This window comes from Carettochelys insculpta, chromosome 4 (genome assembly GCF_033958435.1).
Source record: "Carettochelys insculpta isolate YL-2023 chromosome 4, ASM3395843v1, whole genome shotgun sequence".
NCBI lineage: Eukaryota > Metazoa > Chordata > Testudines > Carettochelyidae > Carettochelys > Carettochelys insculpta.
Window position 1 is genome coordinate 34,112,810 of NC_134140.1, and position 21,141 is coordinate 34,133,950.

The window sequence follows — 21,141 nt, forward strand, 5'->3', positions numbered from 1 at the left end:
ACCAGGACGGCCAATGGAAAAACTCCCAATAGCATCAGTGGGATTGTTATGACCTCCAAGTGGCTTGAGAGGGAGGTTGGGTGTTGCGGGGGCTCAATGTTAGGGCTAGTGGTTAGGGGTGCAAGACACAGGGATGTAGTGGTGCACACGGGGCCACATGCACCTCACAGCATTGCCCCCCCACTTGCCATCAGTGCAGCTTCCAGTATGGGGCCTTCCCCAGAGTGGCTCAGCATGAGAGCAATGTGAACTTCACAGCTCCTAGGCCACGCACCCCTCCAGGGCAGAGGGGGGAACTGCCTCGTATAAACTGGAAGTGGCAGACAAGGGTGGAGCAGGGATAGGCTGGGAGGGGCATAGTAAGGAAGGGGTGGAGCCTGGGAGGAGCAGGGGTTGGGAGGGACAGGGCAGAGGCATGTGGCTGGTGCACCCCTGCAATCCCCACACTGGTCACCTCTGGTGCAAAAGATGGTGTGGGGTATGGCTCTGGGAGGGGGCTTAAGGCTGGGTTGTTGCAGGAGGGGTGCAGGCTCTGGAAGGGAATTTGGGTGCGGGAGGTGACTCAGGGCTGAAGAAAGGGTTAGGATGTGAGCGGAGGGTGAGACAGCGCATACCTTGGGCAGCTCCAAGTCCCAGTCGGCAGTGCAGCAGGGCAAAGGCAGGATCCCTAGCTGCTCAAGCCCCACATCACTCCTGGAGGTGGTCAGTACATCCCTCTTTAGATCCTCTAGGTGGGGGATGGAGGTGGTCTCCATGTGCTGCCCACACAGTTCCTGTTGGCCACAGTTTCTGGCCAACAGCTGCTGTGGAGTCATCACTTGGGGCAGAAGCAGTGCACACAGAGATACCTTGTCCACCCTGCCTGTGGACTGTAGGAAGGGACATGCTGCCGTGTCTGATAAGAGACGCTCAAAGCACTTTTAAGTAACTAAACACTGGTAGGAACTCATGGGTTAAGAACATAAACAGAGAAGAGAGGTGCAGCATTTTAGGATTTGCTGAGCTGACCTAGCCTTGACCAGATGTTACCATGCATTCTGACTCCCAGCCTCCCATCACAAACCACAGATCACTCCATTTAGAAATGTAACAGGTGCAGCCACTGAAGTCACATCTGGAGCTGCTTTTTAGAAAAAGAACTACTGCTATGAGTTTTTTTTTTTAAAATCGTTATTAAAGGGACTTGCAGGTAATCACATTTTAATGCAGGGTTTCATGTAGAAGACTAGTATACACACACACATACCATTAAAGGGGTTGTGTGTATGGTCGCATAAACTGGGTATGGCAGAATTAGTCAAAACAATGTGCTTGGCTACGAGGTAGTATTGCTGTCAAGAGGCAGCCTCATAGAGCACCAATGTAAAAGAGTTTTGTCAGCTGTGGAACAGAGTTGACAGTGCCCAACTGCAGCAGGGAACAAAACGAAGAAAACTAACTATTCTCATCTGTTTTGTACCAACGGCATCAGGGATCAAGGCCTGAAAGAAAAGAGGGATTTCATTTGTGACATAAGGAGTGGTTGCTCTAGTCAGTGGTAAGTAATAGCAGCAAAACACACCTGGTAAAGGATATTACCCACATAAAATGACTTCCCTGTCTGAGACTGACAATCCATGGACTCTCCTTTTGTTCTCATTTACTTGCAAATAACAGTTTCCTTGCATGCCTACCAAACAATATTTACGCTGGACTGGATATATAGCTCTCATTAGGGCAAATACTACCTCCTAAATTGGGCTATTTGTGACTTTACACCTCAAGTTTCACTCATCCCAGATCTGTAATGCACTAAAAGCACATTATTACTGCTTAAGATTCAAATTACTATGCTGAAAAATATCACTTTTTACCTCCGGCGAAAGAAGTTAAAAATTAATGGTTAGTTGAAACTAAGGTGAATAGTAAACAGAAATTCCCTGTGACCATGGGTAGGCTATTCTCAGTCCACAATAAGGTTATACTTACTAGTAGATTAATTACTCTTTTTGTCTATGTTAATTTATTTCATGCTTAAAGATACCAACACATCCAGTGACCACTATGGATGTGATTAAAAAAATCACACACAATAAAAGCAATGTCTTTCAAGGGAGAAAAAAAAGCATGCCCAGTATTGCATTTTTGAATCAGCATACTTTCTCCTAATGAGGTTTCAGCACCCTATAAATAACACTAATGAGACTTTGTCTTGCCCATGTAATATATTTCCTTAATATAGCTTTACATTTTCTTTTGTTGTGGGGAAAACTAACAGTTGAAGAAAGAAATGTCCTCCATCGCATGTTAAAAGCAAAAGTACAATTAAATACAAATGAATTCAGTCATTTAATTCTACTACCGTCATTTTAGAGAAAATCATAATGATGTCTTTTTATCAGTAAATAATAAGCAATGAGGAAACTAGTTAATATTTAAATAAGCATTATTGTAGTTATGTGGGATACAAAGATACCTTACTGTATGAAGAAAAAGATCACTTGCTGCTTAATAATTTATATTACTTTAAATATTAGCAACATCATGTGGGCATTTAAATACAACTTTATGACGAAACAGGAGCAAAAGTTAAACACAGATTGAACCTCTCTAAGCCAGCACCTTCTCACCTGGCAACACTGATAATCCGGTTCACTTATCATGCATGTGGCCAAGTTTCCCATGATCCAGTAAAGTTTGTTTACAGCCACCAGCCCTGGCTTTCAGTATTCTGTGCTGTTATTTAGCTGTAATTTAGCCCTAAATGTCCTCTTAAGAGCCCTGTAAGCAGTGAAAGTGTTGGTAATCCTGTAGACATTACTGACCTCCCATGGTCTGGCAAATTCTCTCGTTCGGCACCAGTCAAGCCCCTAGAGCGCTACACTAGAGATGTTCGAGCTGTAGTAGGTAAATAGAGGAATCAATCTCCTAACATTTTATTAGCCAATCAAAAAGTTTCATGAAGTAATTTTTCTGATGAACAATACAGAAATTTTTCCATACAGGAAAAAATTTAAATGAAAATGTTTTGAATTGAAACTATACACAAAATTTTGTTTTATTTCTATGAAAACTCATTTTCTTTCCTTTTTTTAAAATCTGAAATTAAACATTTTAAATCAAAATTAATTTAATATAAAATCATAAATTTCTTGTCAATTTAGTTCAAAACTTCCTGTGGAAAACACATTTTTCTTTCAAAATTTTTGGTGAGAAATTCCTTGTTTGTTCCTATATAAACTACTTTTTATGTCTTGCTATATCTGTCATCGTTAAAGAATTACACACACACACACACAGTGTGGCTATGTACACACTAGAGGCATCTCTCTACAGAAGTTACTGGAGGAAGAGATGTTCCAACAAAACTTCTGTTGACAGACTGCGTCTACATATAAAAGCAGATCCTCTTTTGACCCACTGTGTTGACAAAAGGGCCCCCTGGAGTGTCTTCACAGTTTTTTTAGTTGACAGTTACTGTTGACAAAATGCATTTTTTACGTAGATGTTCCATGAGTATTGTAAACAAAACTCTCTAGTGTAGCTATAGTATGTATATATATTCACTATGCCTAAGGACAGTTGTATGAATTTATGATGAAAATGCTAAAGACCTCGTGTGATCTTAGTGCTACTTTTAAATGACTTTAAATCAACTTTCTTAACCAGTATTATTACATGGGGAGTTTTACATTAATAGGAGCAGAATTGGGCCATCCATGAGCACTTCTGAAAACTTCAGCTCTGTGTTTAATAAACATTTGAGGCTCCTTTGTGCCCTGATCCTAGTTTTCAATGATATTTCTAGGTGAGCCCAATGGTCCAACTATAGCCATATGCTATCTTCCAACAACGGCTAGAGCCAGATGTTTTGTAGCAAATGAACAGTACAGGGCAGCAGTTGTTGAGTGATCCATCCCATCATCCAGTCCAAGTTCTGGTAGAGGGTTTAGGAACTCCCATAGTTATTGATGAACTTATCTATGAACTTCTCTAATTCTTTTTTGAACCCAGTTACACTTTTAGCCTTCACATCACATGGCAGTGAGTAGCATAAATTGATGGAATGCTCTGTGAAAAAAAGGCTTCATTTGTTTGTTTTAAACTTGCTGCCTATTAACTTCATGCGGTGACCCTGCTTCTTGTGTATGTGAAGGTTAAAAACCCTTCCTTGTTCACTTTCCTCACACCATTCATGATTTTGTAGATTTCTATCACATTTCTTCCCCAGCCCTTCCTTTTCTAAGCTCAGCAGTCAAAGTCTTCTTAATCTCTCCTCAGATGGAAGCCGTTCCAGAGCCCTAATATTTTTTGCTGTCCTTCTCTGAACTTTTTTCCAATTATATCTTTTTTTAATGAAGTGACCTAAACGGCATGCAGTATTCGAGGTGTGGGTATATACCATGGATTTACATAATGGCATCATATTTTCTGTTGTATTATCTAAGTCTTTCCTAATGGTGTTTAACATTCTGTTAGCTTTTATGACTGCTGCTGCACACTGAAAAAGCTATTACCTAGCTTCCATATATGTTGTTCTTCAAGATGTTTTTCTCACGTCCATTCCAAATAGGTGTGCCCCACAAGCATGATCAGAGGCTTTTCCACCAGCAGTACCTATCAGGTCACCTGTGAAGCCCCCTGGAGTGGCACCTCAATTTCTTCAGTTCCTTTTTGCTAAGTATGCCAACGAGGGAAGGCAGGTGTGTCTTGGAATGGAGGTGTTGGCAGGGCCATGCAGACCCGTTAAGCTTTTTCTTATCAGACCTCTTGGATGATAGGGAATGGTGGGAATACATATAGCAGGTGCCTTGTCAGCAACTGAGCCAGACTGGAGATTCAGGCAAGAACAAAACTGCTGGCACTTTCTGTTGCCTTACGTCATGAGCAGATCTACCTGTGGAGAACCTACTTCACAAACTAGAGGGGTAGCCATGTTAGTCCATATCCACAAAAACAACAAAAAGTTTTGTGGCAGCTTACATTCTAAGAGATTTTTGGAGCGTAAGCTTTAGTGGGCCAGGACCCACGTCATCAGACTTCTCATTGTTTTTGCAGATACAGACTAACAGAAATATGTCAGCAGCTTCTCGTTACTTCAGGCAAATCTTGCTGATGAAATCCGATTGGAGACACCATACACGGCCATTGAAAGATGTGTGAGGAAATCAGTCCATTTATTGTGTACCTAGGAGATACAATACCTCCATTTTGTGTGCCTTTCAGATGTATTGAGTTGGTGATGCAAAAGTTCCACATCATTAGGGGTTCCTTGCACTGAAGAGAGGATCAAACACCAACCTGTTTATACTGAACAACGCCATTGTGTCATCTGACAACAAGGATGCACATTTGCCCTTGAAGACAGGTGTGAAATGTCTGGCAAGCTAGACACATGACCCATAATTCCCTGACATTGATGTGCAGCAATAGTTCTGCTTGCGATCATAGACCTTGAGTCATGAGGTCATCCAAGTGAGTTCCCATCCCCATTGCATTTGTGACTAGCAACAGTGACAGCTGAGGTTTAGGAAAAGGTATTGAGCCGTTACCACTGGGACTTCAAAACCTCAGGAGAAAGTGTGACCAGACTATCCAGATGGTCCCAGTTTGATCTGCAAACTTGGGTCAGCCATGCCTGGAGCAGATAGAGGACCAGCCTTCCATACTGCACGAGAGCCAATCAGTGGCCTTGGAAATTAAGAAGTAAAGGGAGTAGAAACCCCTTTCAGAGAGACCTCTTCTACCGCTGCCAGCTGTAAGAACATCTGTACCTCCTGCACTAGAAGTTACTTGTGAGAAGGATCCCTGAAGAGGAACAGTTAAAATGGGTGGGAGGGAATTGAATTGGAGAAAATATTCAGATTCTACTGTGCTTAGGATCCAACAGTCTGAGGTTATTTGAGGCCAGGAATGATAGAAATGGGATTCATGAGTCACAAAGTGGGGAAAAGGATTAATGTATTGAACTGATACTCTGTCCTCAGCTGCCTATTCAAAAGTTTGGTTTCAAGCTCAAGCACTGCTTAGCAAAGCCCTACCCTTGGCTTTAGGAGGACAAAAAAATGCTCTCTCTTGCTTCTGCCCATTTCCTACTGTAATCCTGTCTAGAAGGGCAAGCTAGAATCATTGGTTGGCCTGGGCTTGAATTGCTCTCTTTGCAGAACAAAGCAAACAGTCCTGTAGCACTTGAAAGACCAAAAATTGTATTTATTAGGTAATGAGCTTTTGTGGGAAAGACCCACTGCTTCAGATTCTGGAGCAGGGCTAATGTGCGCAGCCCCAAACACTTAGGCATTGTCTATGAGTCTCCAAAGCTATGTATCCCCAAGCATGTCTGTTCCACAAAGAGGCCAGAGCAGTTAAAGGGCAGATCCTGAATTGCATTCTGAACTGCATGAGGGAACCCTGACAGCTGTAGTCATGAGCTGTCTCTCATGGCCATAGGACAGGCAGCCAAGTCAGTTGAAACCAGTGTGACTTAAAAAGACCACCTTTCCCTCCTCCAGAACCACTCCAAACTGCAAATGAGATTGAGCTGAAACCAGTTCCTGGAACTTCACCATAGAGCTCCAGGAATTGCATGCATAGGGGCTCAGTACTCAACTGATTCCTTATGCAAACCTGGACCTCTCCCCTTCCATGCCCCTCCCCCGCCCCCCCCAGCAGTGGAATAGACTGTCCAAACAAAAAGACAGCTTCTTAGCATCCTTGGATTTAGGGATTAGCCCCTGCTGATCCTGGGTCTCTCTGTGGTGCCAGCTCCATCACCAGGATCCTGGATTAGGGGTTGGTGAAGAGATGCTCGTTCCTCTTGGAAGGCACAATGTACATGTGCTCTGGTTCTCAGTGGAATAGTGGTGGGCATATGCTACAGTGCCTTCATGGTATTTTGTATAGTTTTGATGAGGGGTAGAGCCACCCTCAGGGGCCCTTCAGAATATTGACCATGGGATCTGTATCCTCAGAGACCTCCTCTGCCTACAAATTCAAGTTCTGGGCTAACCTTCTAAGCAGGTCTCGATGGTCTGGTACTGCCTCATCTGTGGAGGATGAAGATGACAACCTTGGAGGCACTGGTGCTCTTGCTCCTACAGTTCATAGGGATCTTCTTGTGCCATTTAAGAGGTGCACAAAAAAGCAGTTGCAACTGATGCTGATGCTGTTTCAATGCTAGTGCCAACCTTTTCATCAGTTTGAGCTTGTGCATCCATAACCTGAGAGCCCCTGGGCTACAGACTGAGCGGATGGAGGGATTTGCACCTCCCGTGCCACTAACAGGACCTGGAACCTGAACCTTAGACATTGTGGCAGGCTCGTGGTGTCCAAAAGAGGCACTGCATTGGTCCCTGCCATTGCACTGGCCAGGATATGACATTCAGCGGGTGCCCTTCCATCTTGTGTGGGGGATGTTGCTGGGTGTGGTGCTGGCTCTGCCTCAAAGCATAGTAATTAGCTCCCAATTAAGAGGAGAAGTACAAATCTGACCAAGGTGGCAAAGACTGAGATGGTACCAGGGACTGATGCTACAAGTGAATGCAATCAGCAGCACGTCATGGTCGGCTTGTCCCTATGACTGATCTGCATTGCTGCCTAGGCTGACAATGTTCCCAGTGCTGGAGCCAGAACCCGATCCAATGCACCTGACAGTGGAATGGGAAACTGCACCATCATGGCAATCAGCTCCCTGGATGCCTCAAATGTGTCTAGCATGGAAGAAGCATCCAAGTCCTCCTCCAAATCTTCCTACATCAGGAAGTCCACCATGGCTGAACTGGACAGACCTCCCCAAGACAGCAAAGTTGACAGCATCAGTCTAGGCATACCTAAAGCTGAGTGTCCCTATGCAGAAAGAACTCCAGTGGTGCTTGCCTGCTCTGCTGCCCTAGAAAGTGACTACTCCCTTTCAGCTCTCTTCATTTAGTGTGGCACCAGAAATTGCATGATTCTTTGTTCTACAGCTGGTCCACTCCTCCTGAATCCTTTCTCAATGCCCAGATTCACGGTACCGAGGGCAGTGCACTGTGCACCAAAGCACATGGCATCAAGCTGGATGCTGAGCATTGGGGTTAATGAGCTGACTCCATCAGAAGGAACTTTAAGCGAAAGTCCCTCTCCTCCTTAGTTCTAGGCTTCAAACCCTTGCAAATTTTCCAGCTGTCTCCCTCTCCAAGACACTGCAGACTGGAGTTGTTTGGGTCTTCCTTCAGCATGGGCTTCAGGCAAGACCTGCATAGCTTAAAGCCCTGAGATGCCCCCATCTCTGGGATGGGAGCAAAGCAGTGAGGGGGAAGCCCCCAGCTACAACTAACTACTATATATAAAACTATCAATTATGATTACTAGCTATACTTTTCAACTATTTACAGAGAAAAAGAAAGAGACTATTAGGGAATTGCTTACTAATGCAAGAGAGGAGTTACTCCAATGACCATCACTGGTGGTAAGAAGGAACTGCAGAGGCAGCGCATTGGCAGGGACCTATATACACAGCCATGAGGGCGGCACTCCAGGGGGCTCCACAGCTAATTAGGCAGGTACCAGCAGGAGAAAAGCTTTCTGATGATCATGTATGTGCATGCACCTACTTGGAAATGATATAAGCAATCACTCAAAGAAGAACAAATGTTTTTGGAGAGTTCAGAATGTAATTCAGGATCCGCCCTTCCATGATGACTCCAAGATTGCTTTCTTTAGTGGTAGTAGCTAATTTTGTATGTCCAGCTGGGATTATATTTTCCATTGTGCATTACTTTGCTTGTATCAACACGAAACTTCATTTGCTACTTTGTCACTCAGCCACACTCATTGGTGAGATCTCTTTATAACTCTTTGCCACTAGCTTTGGGCTTAATTATACTGAGTAAATTTGTATAATCTGCAAACTTTGCTACCTCATTGTTTACCCCTTTTTCCAGACCATTTATAAATATGTTAAACATCACGGGCCCCTTCACAGATCTTTTAGAGACCCTACTATGTACCTCTCCAATACAAAAGCTGATCACTTATTTCTATATTTTAATCAGTTACTCATCCATGACTGGACCTTCCCTTTTAACCCATGACAGCTTTAATCTTCTTAAGAACTTGCAGTGTGGTACCTTGTCCTTGAAGTTTTAGAAATCCTTTGACAAGACAGTCACTGGATCATTCTTGTGCACATACTTGTTTACCCTGTCCTTCAAAGATTCAAATAGGCTGATGAGGCAGAAGTTTTGTTGACTCTTCCACAACATGTGTTCATCTACAGGTCTGATAATTCTCTTATTTACTGTAAGTTAAACCAAATTCCCGGTACTAAAGTTAGTTGCCAATATCACTTCAGGGTGTACTCTAAAAATCAACATAACATTAGCTATCCTTCAGTCAAACTGATAGAAAAGCTTGTTTTCAACAACAAGCAACATAACACAGTAGCTCTGCGATTTCATATCCAAGTTGCTCCATTACTCTTGGGTGACTACCATCTGTTCCTGGGGATTTATTGCTGGTTAAAATATCAATGTATGAACATGAAGACGAGAAAGAGAAAGAAGGTCCCTCCCATATGGCTATGGGGATCTGCCTAACTGTGGCTGCAGGTGTGGATGAGGAAGCAGGGACTGTGCATTCAACCCTAATCATCAGTGATTCTAGGAGTCTATGAATCTCAGGGCTAGGTGCATGGAACATCCCTGATGCCACTGAAATTCTGTAAGATCATCTCACACTTGCCCTCCCTGGCTATATTTAAACAGCACCCCAAGTTTCCAAACCCAGGAAAAACAAGTCTGAACATGATTTATCAAGCTGTCTGAAATTTGTCTACTACGGACTGAGCAAATGGAAATCTAGTGACATAAACCAACCTGAAAGTGGCCAGAGCTGAGAGCGCATATCTGGAAATTCTATGCAGTAAGCATAGGTGATAGCATAGAACTATGGTAATATTAGTCCATTAGGAGGGTGGTAGTGATGGGAGGGACAAAACTGGCCCCAGTACTTCAGATGTGGCCTCACCAATGCCAAATAGAGGGGAATAATCACTTCCTTCAATCTGTGGCCAATGCTCCTATTAATGCAGCCTGATATACCATTAGCCTTCTTGGCAACAAAGGCACACTGTTGACCCATATCCAAATTCTAGTTGACTGTAATTCCAGGTCCTTTTCTGCAGAGTTGCTGTTTATTCAGCCAGTCCCCAGCCTGTTGTAGTGCTTGGGATTCTTCCGTCCTAAGTGCAGGACTCTACACTTGTCCTTGTTGAGCATCATCAGATTTCTTTTCACCCAAACCTCCAATTTGTGTAGGTCACTCTGAAATGTATCTCTACTCCCCAGAAAATCTACCTCTCCCTACACCTTAGTGTCATCCACAAACATGCTCAAGGTGCAATACACCCCCTCATTCACATGAATAAGGAAGCTGTTGAACAAATCACATCAAATATAACTTCATATCCAATCAACTGGCATATCTATATAAATGTCAGAAGGAGTTTTTTGAAAAGCCATGTTTCGGTGCATATTGGGCAACAATCTGGACATAGTGCAGGTCTACAATCTCATGAGGCTGCTGAATACTTGTTTGTCAAACTACGTTCACTCACCGCAGTCACACTCCAACCCAGCAAAATAATCCTGGCGTTTCACTGATATTGTTCATTACATATTCTCTTTGTTTTCACAAAACATTGCTAGAGATGTCCTGACAAGAACTATTTTTTATTTTGGCATCGCTGTCTTTTAAAGAATTCGTGATCACTGGAGAAAAAAGTAAGGATGAAATCCTGACTCCACTGTAGTCAATAGTTTTGCCATCAACTTCAATGGAGCCAGAATTTCACAGTGCATCTATTCTGGTTATTTATAGAACATGCAGCCGTCTTAACATTGTGACCAATGAGCTATATATGCTATATCTGATTTTCCTTTTTCTTATACTAGCAGAAGTCAGGACTAACTCACCTGAAGTCAATGAACAAATGTGCTGTGACATCAAAATCAGGATGAAACTTCAGCACTTTGATTTGCCGGCCCTAAAATCCGAAGATCACAATACAAGAAACAGCTACAGGTCCCCACTGAAAATAGGACTGTCACGCAGTTTCATCAGTTTTAGTGCTAGAGTTGGTTAAAGAATTGCAAAATGGTAAACAGGCATATTTCATCTTCAGCTATATAGGCTGTAAGTGTTCTTTGCTTTGCTGACATCCCTGCCTCTTTTTAATTTCAGATTGAGACAACACAAATATATCATTCTATTCCAATTGTTTTAGTCAAAGCACCACAAGAGGCAAAAAACATACAGTGGAACTTATTTTCCCCCTATAACATCATAAGACTGCACCTTTTCTAGGCCACAGAATTTTGATAAACTTAATACTGTTCAGATGAAGGGCCTTATTTTCTGCGGTGATGTATATGATGATCCTGTTTACACACACACTTATAAAAACAATAAAAATTGCTCTTCAGTTCAGAGATTGATGTCACATCTATAAACATGACATACTGGTGTAATACTAAAAATGGAACATGGTGTAATCAGTTAATACTCCCACCCCTCCATTTATAAAGAATATTAAGTAGAGGTCAATGCAATGTAATATATTACCTGTCAGTACTGCGTATTAACACGTTAGTAATAATGGACCATAAACTGAAAAATGTCCATCCTGTTTAAATATATCCAGAATGGACAACAAATTTGTCCTTATTCTGCTCTTAATAGAAGGTATTTTTTGTGCAGTGCTAGGGATGACCTATGAAGAAGAAAACATTGCATAGTCAATAACTTCCTTTATCACGTATTCCATGTGTGAAGGATTTCAATATATGCCATTTAGCATAAATAGATGTACAGCATATGTTTTCATTTTGTAAGTTAATTTATATAGGTTTTAGCTTCCTAATATGATTGTTAGTGACTACTATACAGAAAATACAAGAAGTTTATCTGTTCAATATTTAACATGCCCTCTCTGTTTTTGGTCATCAGATATTCCCTTTCCTGAAAGAAAAGTCCTATGTAATTAATGTTTTTGGAAAATTAGAAGTTTGTTCCATTCCTTAGCAATCTGATATAGTTTTTCATATTTTCATTACAAGTTAAGACTGGCTTACATTGTCTCTGGCACTAAAATCAATTCATAGTCAGTTTTACCTGATAAATGTGATAGCCTACAAAATTCATGTATCAACAGCTTTGGAAAGTTAAGGGGAGTTCTGTAGATTCACTGAAAAGAGGACAGCCATGAGAGTGATTCTAGTTTTTAAACACTGAATTTTAGTCTACTGCTTTTTTATTAAAGCTGCACATAATTTAGAATATTTCAGAACAAAAGTTAGCTACAGCCTTAAAGCAAAAGGGTTTGTTTGTTGGAGGAGAAAAACAAATTCAAGAAATAAGATTTAGCAATAAAAGAATATCAAACTGAGAGTTCAGCTTTGGTTTCATAATTGATCAATGTGGATATTTATCGGAACAAAACTAATCTTTTGAGTCAGTAGGAACTTTCTGGAAAACCGAAAGGTAAGATTTTGTGATATTTCTATGTTCTGTTTCCAGTTTGGCTCTTTCATGGTATTTCATTACACCCAAAGTCTATCAGAAACCTAGAACTACAAACAAAGAAGGGTGGAAAAAAATCTGAACAATTGACTGGCTATTTAGAACTTCACAAAAAGGCTCAGTGTTATGTTGTCCCAAGGAAGCAGCAAGCTGCATGGGAGGATATTTAACATTGTCCTTATGCACATTCCCTGGTGTTCCCTGTAAGCTGAGTGCTTGGGCAGATGCCTAAGAGAGAGTCAGGTACTGCCAAGCTGATCAGCACAGCACCCACAGCCATCCCCAGCTGACAGCACGTGTTTCTATGGGTGGTGCACATCTGCACATGCCTTGGTGAACATAACACAATGTATTCCACTCATGGATGGAAAAAAATAGATGGAATCCTGACACCGAGATCCATGGTTTTGTTAAGACAGATACAGTATAGCACTAATAAAGGTGCTAATAAAGGTAGCAGGAAACGGCTTTCATCTGTTTGTCAGGAGTTTTGTGGCATCGTCTTTCTAAAGGAGATGAAAGTTTAGAGAGACAACTGCTTTTGCAACAATTTTGTAATCCTATTCAAAGCCCATAAACAATGAGCATGATTTTCAAGTCAGCATTCCAGATTTCTAACCAATACATACGCTGAGGAACACTAATCCATTATTTTTTGGAAAATAAACCAATGTATCTATATTAGTTCTGTGGCAAGACTAGCCTCACTCCTGGGCTCTGGGCCTTTGTTTAGTCCACTAACCCCACAGCCAGAATACTGTTGCCTTTTTTGAGAGTGGGGGGAGATGGTGGTCTGGGGGCAACCTGGGCCCCACCCACTCATTCTGGGTTCTGGCCCAGGGAACCTCTGTGGCTGCTGGTGGTGGTGGGGGAGGGCTCCCCTCATTATGAACACCGCAGCTCTTCTCTGGGCCACTTCCCCAGACAATTCCTCCCCCATCCCCGTACCTCCTTCCAGTAGTGGCAGTAGCAGCAGCAGCAGCAGCAGCCTGTTTCCCCTCCTGTGTCATCAGTCTGCTTGGCCTTACACCAAATCTCAGGACTTCCTGGGTAGGGGCCTTAGCTCCTTGCGGCCGAGCACTCCTCTCCTTCCCCCCACCCCCGTGTCCCTAGAAAAACTCCTTTTGCTTGGCTTGGCTTGGCTTGGCTGCTCTCACTCTCTCTTCCTCTCCTCTTCTATCACTCTCCTCTCTTCCCCATGCCTACTGGGCAAAGGGTTCTTTTAAAAGTAGGCTTAAGTGGGACCAGCTGGCCACAACTGGCCCAGGGCAGCTTCGGCCCCAGCTGCTCACACTCTGCTTGTTTGCCTGCCTTGCTTTTCCCTCTTGTTCTTATCGCCTCCCCCAAGCCTCACCTTATCACAATTCTTTTACACACGTCTGCATTTAATTTAGAACCCCATTTTGTTTCAAGGCCCATATCTCAAATTGTAATCTTCAGTTTGGAGTGATACTGTCATATTGTATTGCAGTCTCCTTTGTGGGTCAGAGCATCCATTTTGGAACAGGAGCTTGACATCATGTGAAAAGACTATTCTTCACAGACTATAACAGAGCAATCAAGGGCCATCAACATTGAATATCTCTTCACCTCTGAAAAAATGGATTTTCTACCAGTATGACCATTGACTTTTACTCTACATAGAAGCCCAGAAGTCCTTTGCTGGCAGTTTTTAAAGAGCGGTTCTTCTCACAAGGTGTCAGACAAATGCCACTTCCCAGAAGACCAGGCGAATGAGGCAGGAAAGACTACTTAACATGAGGATGCTGATGAGACCCCAGGCACTCAGAAAGAGCAAGATCAGACTTGGGCATACTTGTCCAAGACTGTATTTCAAAGATGTGTCTTCTCACATGTGCTTCGTTTGTAAAGCAGGAGAGTAATGGAATTTGCTAAGCTCGTTCATCTTGGGTTTTTTTCATATACCCCCTGAAAGCTTTCATCAAGAAAACAGAACTCCACAGCCATATGGACTCTGGATGAATGTATGTAAGCAACTTTGGGCACAGAGGCTCACTGGTTCCATGGTCTAAGGCAGCCAGACTGTGATGTTGCACTGCCCACGAGAGGTGATTAACTTGAGATCTGTGCTAAGCAGCATGTCAGAATTAGGAACAGTGACCAGTTACTATAAAAACCGAGGAGGCTTAGAAGCATGTAGGATTCAGCAACTGCTGAAATCCACCGGTGCCTGTCCAAAGATGGGAACTGTGCCAGGTTCTGATAGTAAATATATAAGTTCAAGGTAACATTGCAAATATAGAAGGGTCGTCGTTCTTTTGCTCTATTTTTAAGCAAAGGCACATCCAGCAAATGTGTTAAAAACTGTGATTGCTACTAATTTCTAGAGAAACAGACTTGACCTACACAATAAGTGCCTTGCTCTTAAGAAAGGGGAATAAAGCAGGAAAAATGCTCACTGGAAATTTATTCCTCTGTGGCATTGAGAACTTTGCACGAGGTGAGAAAAATATGAAAGGGGACATGCAGATGCTTAGTAGAGAGAATGACAACATCTTACTGCAAAATAAATTACTAATCAATATCTGATACCTTGCTGACTGTCCACTGTGACTTAAGAGTTGTATTAACTCTGTGATGTTAGATGTTGGAAAGGAAGACTACATCTTTTACACTTTACTCATGCTTTGTATTCAGAAGTAAGGAAGCTTGCTGATCATATCGCAGTCTCAGATTTATGGAAAACACAAACAAGAGGAGGAAACCCTTCTAGAAAACCCTTTTAGTTCCTGATATTACTCAAAGTAAACAGTGTATGTTTCTACCTTGAAGGTAAGAAATCTGTACTCTGACTTTACTTAAATCATTAAGTTCAGCTTTGTACTAAATAACACCACCTTCCTGGGTCTTCCTTCAAGTCGGTGGATGCTACACGAACAAGGACAATTACAGATCTTCAGATACCTGCATTATCAGTGCAAAAAGAATCACTTAGGCAGGGGGCTTTTGAACTAATTTTTCAAATTCAGTTATAACATTTTACAAGCATTAAATAATTAAATTTTATAACAATTTTGGAATGTTTTAAACATATATTACTGTTGTTCTCATTTTGCAGCAAAGGAAACTAAGGAAGATAGAGTAACTGATTTGCTGATGACCATAGAAGAAGTCAGTGTAAATGCTGGGGGTGAAACTGAAGAGTTTTGGTTTCCTGTTCAGACTAATAGCCCAGTGCTGTCTAATTTTAATGACAGAGGGCCTGATTCTCCACTGCCTTGTATACCTTATGTCTTACAACCACCTTGTAAATGAACGTATAAGGCAGAAGATAGCCAAGAATCAGTCCCACGACATGTAACTTCTGGGATTTGGAGACTGATTCTACTCTCAATGACACTAGTGTGAACCAGATATACCTCCACTGTTGTCACTGGTGTCAAATTTGCATGCGATCAGAACAAGAGGAAACACTAACATCGCAGCATTGGGCGAAGACTGCGGATATACATCTGAAGATGTCATTCGGATGACTGGAACGTTTCCTAGGTGTTTTTTTTTTTTTTTTTTTTAAATAGAGAAATCTGATCTTCATCTACGACTGCCAGAGTTGGCCCTTTACTTAATAAAAGATCTCAGAGTGTAGAAAAATAATCAATTCAAATTAAGTATTGATTTCTAAACAATGTAGAATGAAGTTAGACACTTACAAACTGTAAATCACTGTTCAGTAAGATCCATCACCAAACACTACAAGGCAATAGATGAGACCATTGATAGACTGAGAATGAGGTAATATATTCCCAGCTAGCTGGGCAGGGCACTTCCAAAAAAAGCTCGAACGTCTGAGGAATCTTGGTATGTGAATAAAGCAAGCACTGAAACAAAAGTGGACAAAACCAGCTTCTTAAATTTTCTCCAAACTAAGATAACCCTTTACTTCTGGGCCAAATTCTGTAGTAAGCCTGGAGTAATTCCCCTGGAGTTGGTGAACTAGTTTGCATCATAAATGATACTGGAATTTGGCCCTCTCTTTGTAGTACGTCACTTATATAGTGCTTTGTGTGCTCAGAATGCTTTACAAAGAGATAACCAATCTTCACAACTGTCCTACAAGTAAGAATTATCTCAATTATACACATGGAAAGAGAGGCACAGAGAAGCCCAGACAGCTTCCCTGTGACCAAACCAGTAGCAGAACTCCTGTCTCCTGACTCAGAGCCATAAATTTTAATCACTAGATGATGCCTCATTTACCTTAAATATTTCTAAGGTGCCAGTCACTATTTACAGATCATCTTCCCCCGTGCTTGATGCAGTGGGATTTCTGACATCGTCACTGTTAAATTTTTCACTTGCATCACTCTGAATGTTTAGCTTCAAGGATGCTGTTCATTTCCTTCAGTGGGAATGAAGCTCAAGCTATTGGGCTGAGTCAAAAGCTTTTTCCAAAAACCATCCTAGCAAAGTAACAAAGGACTGCAGGGGAATCAGAGCTGTTTTTCAAGATCATCGTTCTTCAGTGAAGCAAGAAGAAAAGGAGCAATAGTGTAGTTAACACAGATTACTGCAAACAGACGAAGAAGTTCTTCAGAAATAATTTTAGATATATACCCTTTCCCTGAGTAAGTCAATTAGGAGCATAAACCCAACTGACTTTCAGTAAAACTTGGGTTCCTAAGTGTGAAAGTCACTTTTGAAAACTGGGACTTTGGCTATAGGTAAAATTTTCAAAAGCACAACTTTGCCTCAGAGTCCCCACTTAGAGAAAGGTGATATTACCACCCTTAGTGACTGAGGTACTGAGACACTTAGTTAATTAATCTCTTAAGCATTATGAAACCCTTGCATGGAAGGCATACAAATACAAAGTAGCATCACAACATAAGTAAAGAAAACACCTGTTTTCACATTTGCTCCACTGCTTGATAACTGAATATTGAGGAATCCTGATCATATCAGAGATGTAGCAAAGTAGTGATGAGATGTCAAGAATGAAAATGGACATCCACTATTGCAATCACATTTAAAACAGTAACAGAATTGGGAATCTTAACATATGCCCCCCAATTCTAGTTTGACAACAGTATTTTTAACAGCAGTGTGGGTTAATGCTTCACAATACACAGCCACTAGCTTCTCATCTTTTTTTTGGAAACGGAGTGATGACCATCCCAAATTTCCAGATGAGAGACCCAGGAAAATGTTTTAAAGAAACACAAACAGTTATCAGTACTTCAACATTCCTGACTTCTATTAATCTGCAAATACATTAATGCAAGAAAGAAAGAAGACTGTGATTTTGGGAAGGAAGCTGCCTTGAATTTAATCACTGCTGTACAGACATGCCCTGAAAAGAGAACTATGCAGAAAACCCAAATTTAGGAACAGCCTCATTACCCATATATCAGTGAAAGTTATTTACTGATTTGGTGCATGGGACTTTCCGGAATTTTCCATGCTCTAAGAATTGGCCAGCCATTCAAAGGCAGCAGTGAAGCTGAAAGGACACATCAATTGTGATGATGTTGCAAATGGACTTTTGCTGCTTTTTGGATGACGTTCCCCTCAGAAGCCAGGATAAGCTATATTTTCTACTCTGCTGGTGGCAGAGCATGTTCCTACATACATTGCACCATGACAATAAGAGATATTTTGTACCATACAGGGACACCTTCTCCATTTCAGAACCACAGACTGTTGTAACAAAAATAGCTAGCATTTGACAAATTGCTTCAAATAATCTGCCCAGTGCCAACAAAAATACAGGTTTCACGCGTGCGCGCGCACACACACACACACACACACACACACAGCCAGATTCTCAGCTGTTGTAAATCAGTGCAACTCCTTAAGAATGTAAACAAGGAAGGTTAGCCAGCTTACATTCCAGCAAGAAAAAAAGGAGACTGTTTGTGTGCTTGTGTGTGTGTTTTACAGGGATAGACATCACATTTACTCAGTTCCCAAAAGCATAAACAAAGACCTCTCTCTTCTCAGTTGTACATTTTAAGAGGTGCTCAGGAAGGCACTATAATTTTGGTAGATAATACAACCGATATTTAACAAAAGGCTATTTGACTTAATTTGTCTTATGCCTAAAAGATTATATACTGGAACTGACTGAACAATGGAGATTAAGGAAGGAATGAGGAAGCTTGTTAAATGTCGTACTTGCCAAGTAAGGTACAAGTCAGCATCAATAACAGTGGCAGAATCTATCCCTATAGAACTCTCATTCATATACAGCTGCCAGCTGTTACATTTGGGTTTTCCTATATACTTCTCTTTCCAAGACATGCCTGTATACCAGTAATAAATCTAAGGCAGCTTTCTTCCCCATAGGCTTAATTACCCCCCACCCCCACCCCCAATACCCTAATGTGTATGGTCTTGTTTTTTAATTTTCTTATCCATGGAGCAATTTACTGTCTTACAGTTATGCAGGGGAAAAGTTCCCTTTTTTTTTCCAAAGGCACTCTTAGCTCATATCTCAATGTAACAGAGTTCCTCAAGATATGTCATTCAAGGATATCATTTTCTCTTAGGTTTGGCTTTGGTCCATCCTTTTGTTATGTTTCATGGTGGCTTTTTCTATCTTTGGGAGTATTTTATTTTCTTCAGTCTGTTTTCAATGGGTTTTTATTTTCCTGTCCACAAAACTTCTCTCCCCAGTTGCTTCTGCCTGGATTCAGAAAGTGCTAACCTAACAGTCATGGAGGCAAATCCTTCTTACACTAGTTGAAGTACTTAAAGGCACCCATTCTCAGAAGTGCAAACATTTTCAAAAGCAGACTTTAGTTGTTTCTCATTCTGTGGTTTAATTTACTGTAAGTTTAGCATGGTGTTTTATGATGACTGTAATAATTATTTTCGCAGGGTTCTAAATCAACTGCTGTCACCCATTACAGAAGTAACAGAATTGGATCGCAGCTCTGCTATAATCCAACCAAACTATCTGACTGAAAAGCTGGCCAGAAGCCACTTTCTTTAATTATCAGTATCAGGACTTGTCAGACCCACGTGAGGACCTTCTCTACTTTTGCACTCTGCTGCTGCTGCACCTGAAATAATTTTCCAATGAATCTCACTGGCCATTTTGCAATAAAACAAAAATAATCCACTTTTATATTTTAACATATCCTAGAGTGTTACATAAACAAAGAAACTTGGATGTTTCAAGCCCCCAGCTGAGTTCCTGCCTCACAGCTGGCCAAATGATCTAGATAATTAAAGAATAAAAAGCAACCTAATTGGTGTTCAGGGATTTCAGTCTGGTTTATCAAGAACATTACGTTCTTGATCTGTCTTTATTCTTTTTGACTTTTTAAAAAATACTGCTGGCTACAAAGGCTACTATGGATGTATGGTAGCTGCCTATCAACCACCCTAGGCCATGCTTCCATAAAGAAATGTCAGAAGAGTAGACTCTCTAAAGAATGCTCAGTGGCGTTCCCTTAACTCACTAAAGGCCAGATGCTGTATATTGTATGTGTCATATGTTTATAAGCAGTTCACCAGCAGAGAGACTGAGCAGCATAGTAGACCATATGCAGTGTATTCTCATACACTAAGCATTCTGGCCCTGATCCAGCACAGCACTTAAGACATTTCACTTTGAAGTCAACAGGGCTCTAGTCACTCATGTTATGTTTAACATGCATTTAAGTCCTCTGCTGAATCAGGCCTGCAGCCCATCCTATAGTCTCTCACTGGATTCATGCTTAAACACTATAGACCCAGTTCTGCAATCTGATCCACAGAGAAAGAACTTACTTGGAGTCCCCTGGAAACCAGTAGAGCACAGTTCTGGCACAGGCATCTGCCTATTCAAAGCAGCTTGAAAGATAAGGTCTGCAGTGACCAGTAATGAACAAGAGAAGTGAATAAATGTACAGATTCTTTCCATGCATTTGATTGTTATTTCGTTCTCATTTATCATCCAACTTTCCATTAAACCTCAACACACTTTAACATGCTAAATTTCACATTAAAATGGACAAAGAAGGGGCAGAATCCAAGGTTACAAAGATGTTCTGCTTTTGAAGTTTCCTTTGTAGAACTAAGTCAATAATTTATGTCCTTAAAACCAAACATGAAAGAAAATACACGCTTTTTTAAAAAAAAGTAAGATGTGTCCATTCCATGTCAGGAAAAAAATGATTTACAAATTTCAGCTTGAAAAGTGTCCTGACTTTGCCAGGACAACATACCCTGTTCCATATCTAAGTAGTTAAATATTGCAGAATTGTCAAGTAATATAGAAGATGCTAACAATGCTGTCACACAAACATTGTTTAGTCAGCAATTGCACTTATATGACTCTATACTTGATGAATGCTCAGGTTACCAAATGAAATCTGATACCTTACTAATGCAAAACGTAGCCTAAATCATGTTGCCTTCTTTTCCCACTACTGATCCTGCATTTAGTGGCTTTCATAGTTAACCTTCTTGCACTTGCAATATTTCTTCTAAAGCTACTTAGCTATTTTCAATGTATCTGAACTACATTCATAGGTACTATTCTTGAGTGCAGTACACTGCACAATGCATTCTGGTTTTCACAAGGCATGCAACATGGTTTTAAAAGTCTTATGCTTCTATCTCTGCCACTTGACCTCCCTAATTTATACCAGCAGCCCC

The 21,141-nt window shown here is 41.3% G+C and overlaps 1 protein-coding gene across 2 annotated transcripts in view; it reads right to left on the minus strand.

Moving 5' to 3' along the window:
- The window catches only part of PPARGC1A (PPARG coactivator 1 alpha), a 489,410-nt gene that overhangs the window by 236,251 nt on the left and 232,018 nt on the right, over nucleotides 1–21,141 (minus strand). The window lies entirely within an intron of this gene.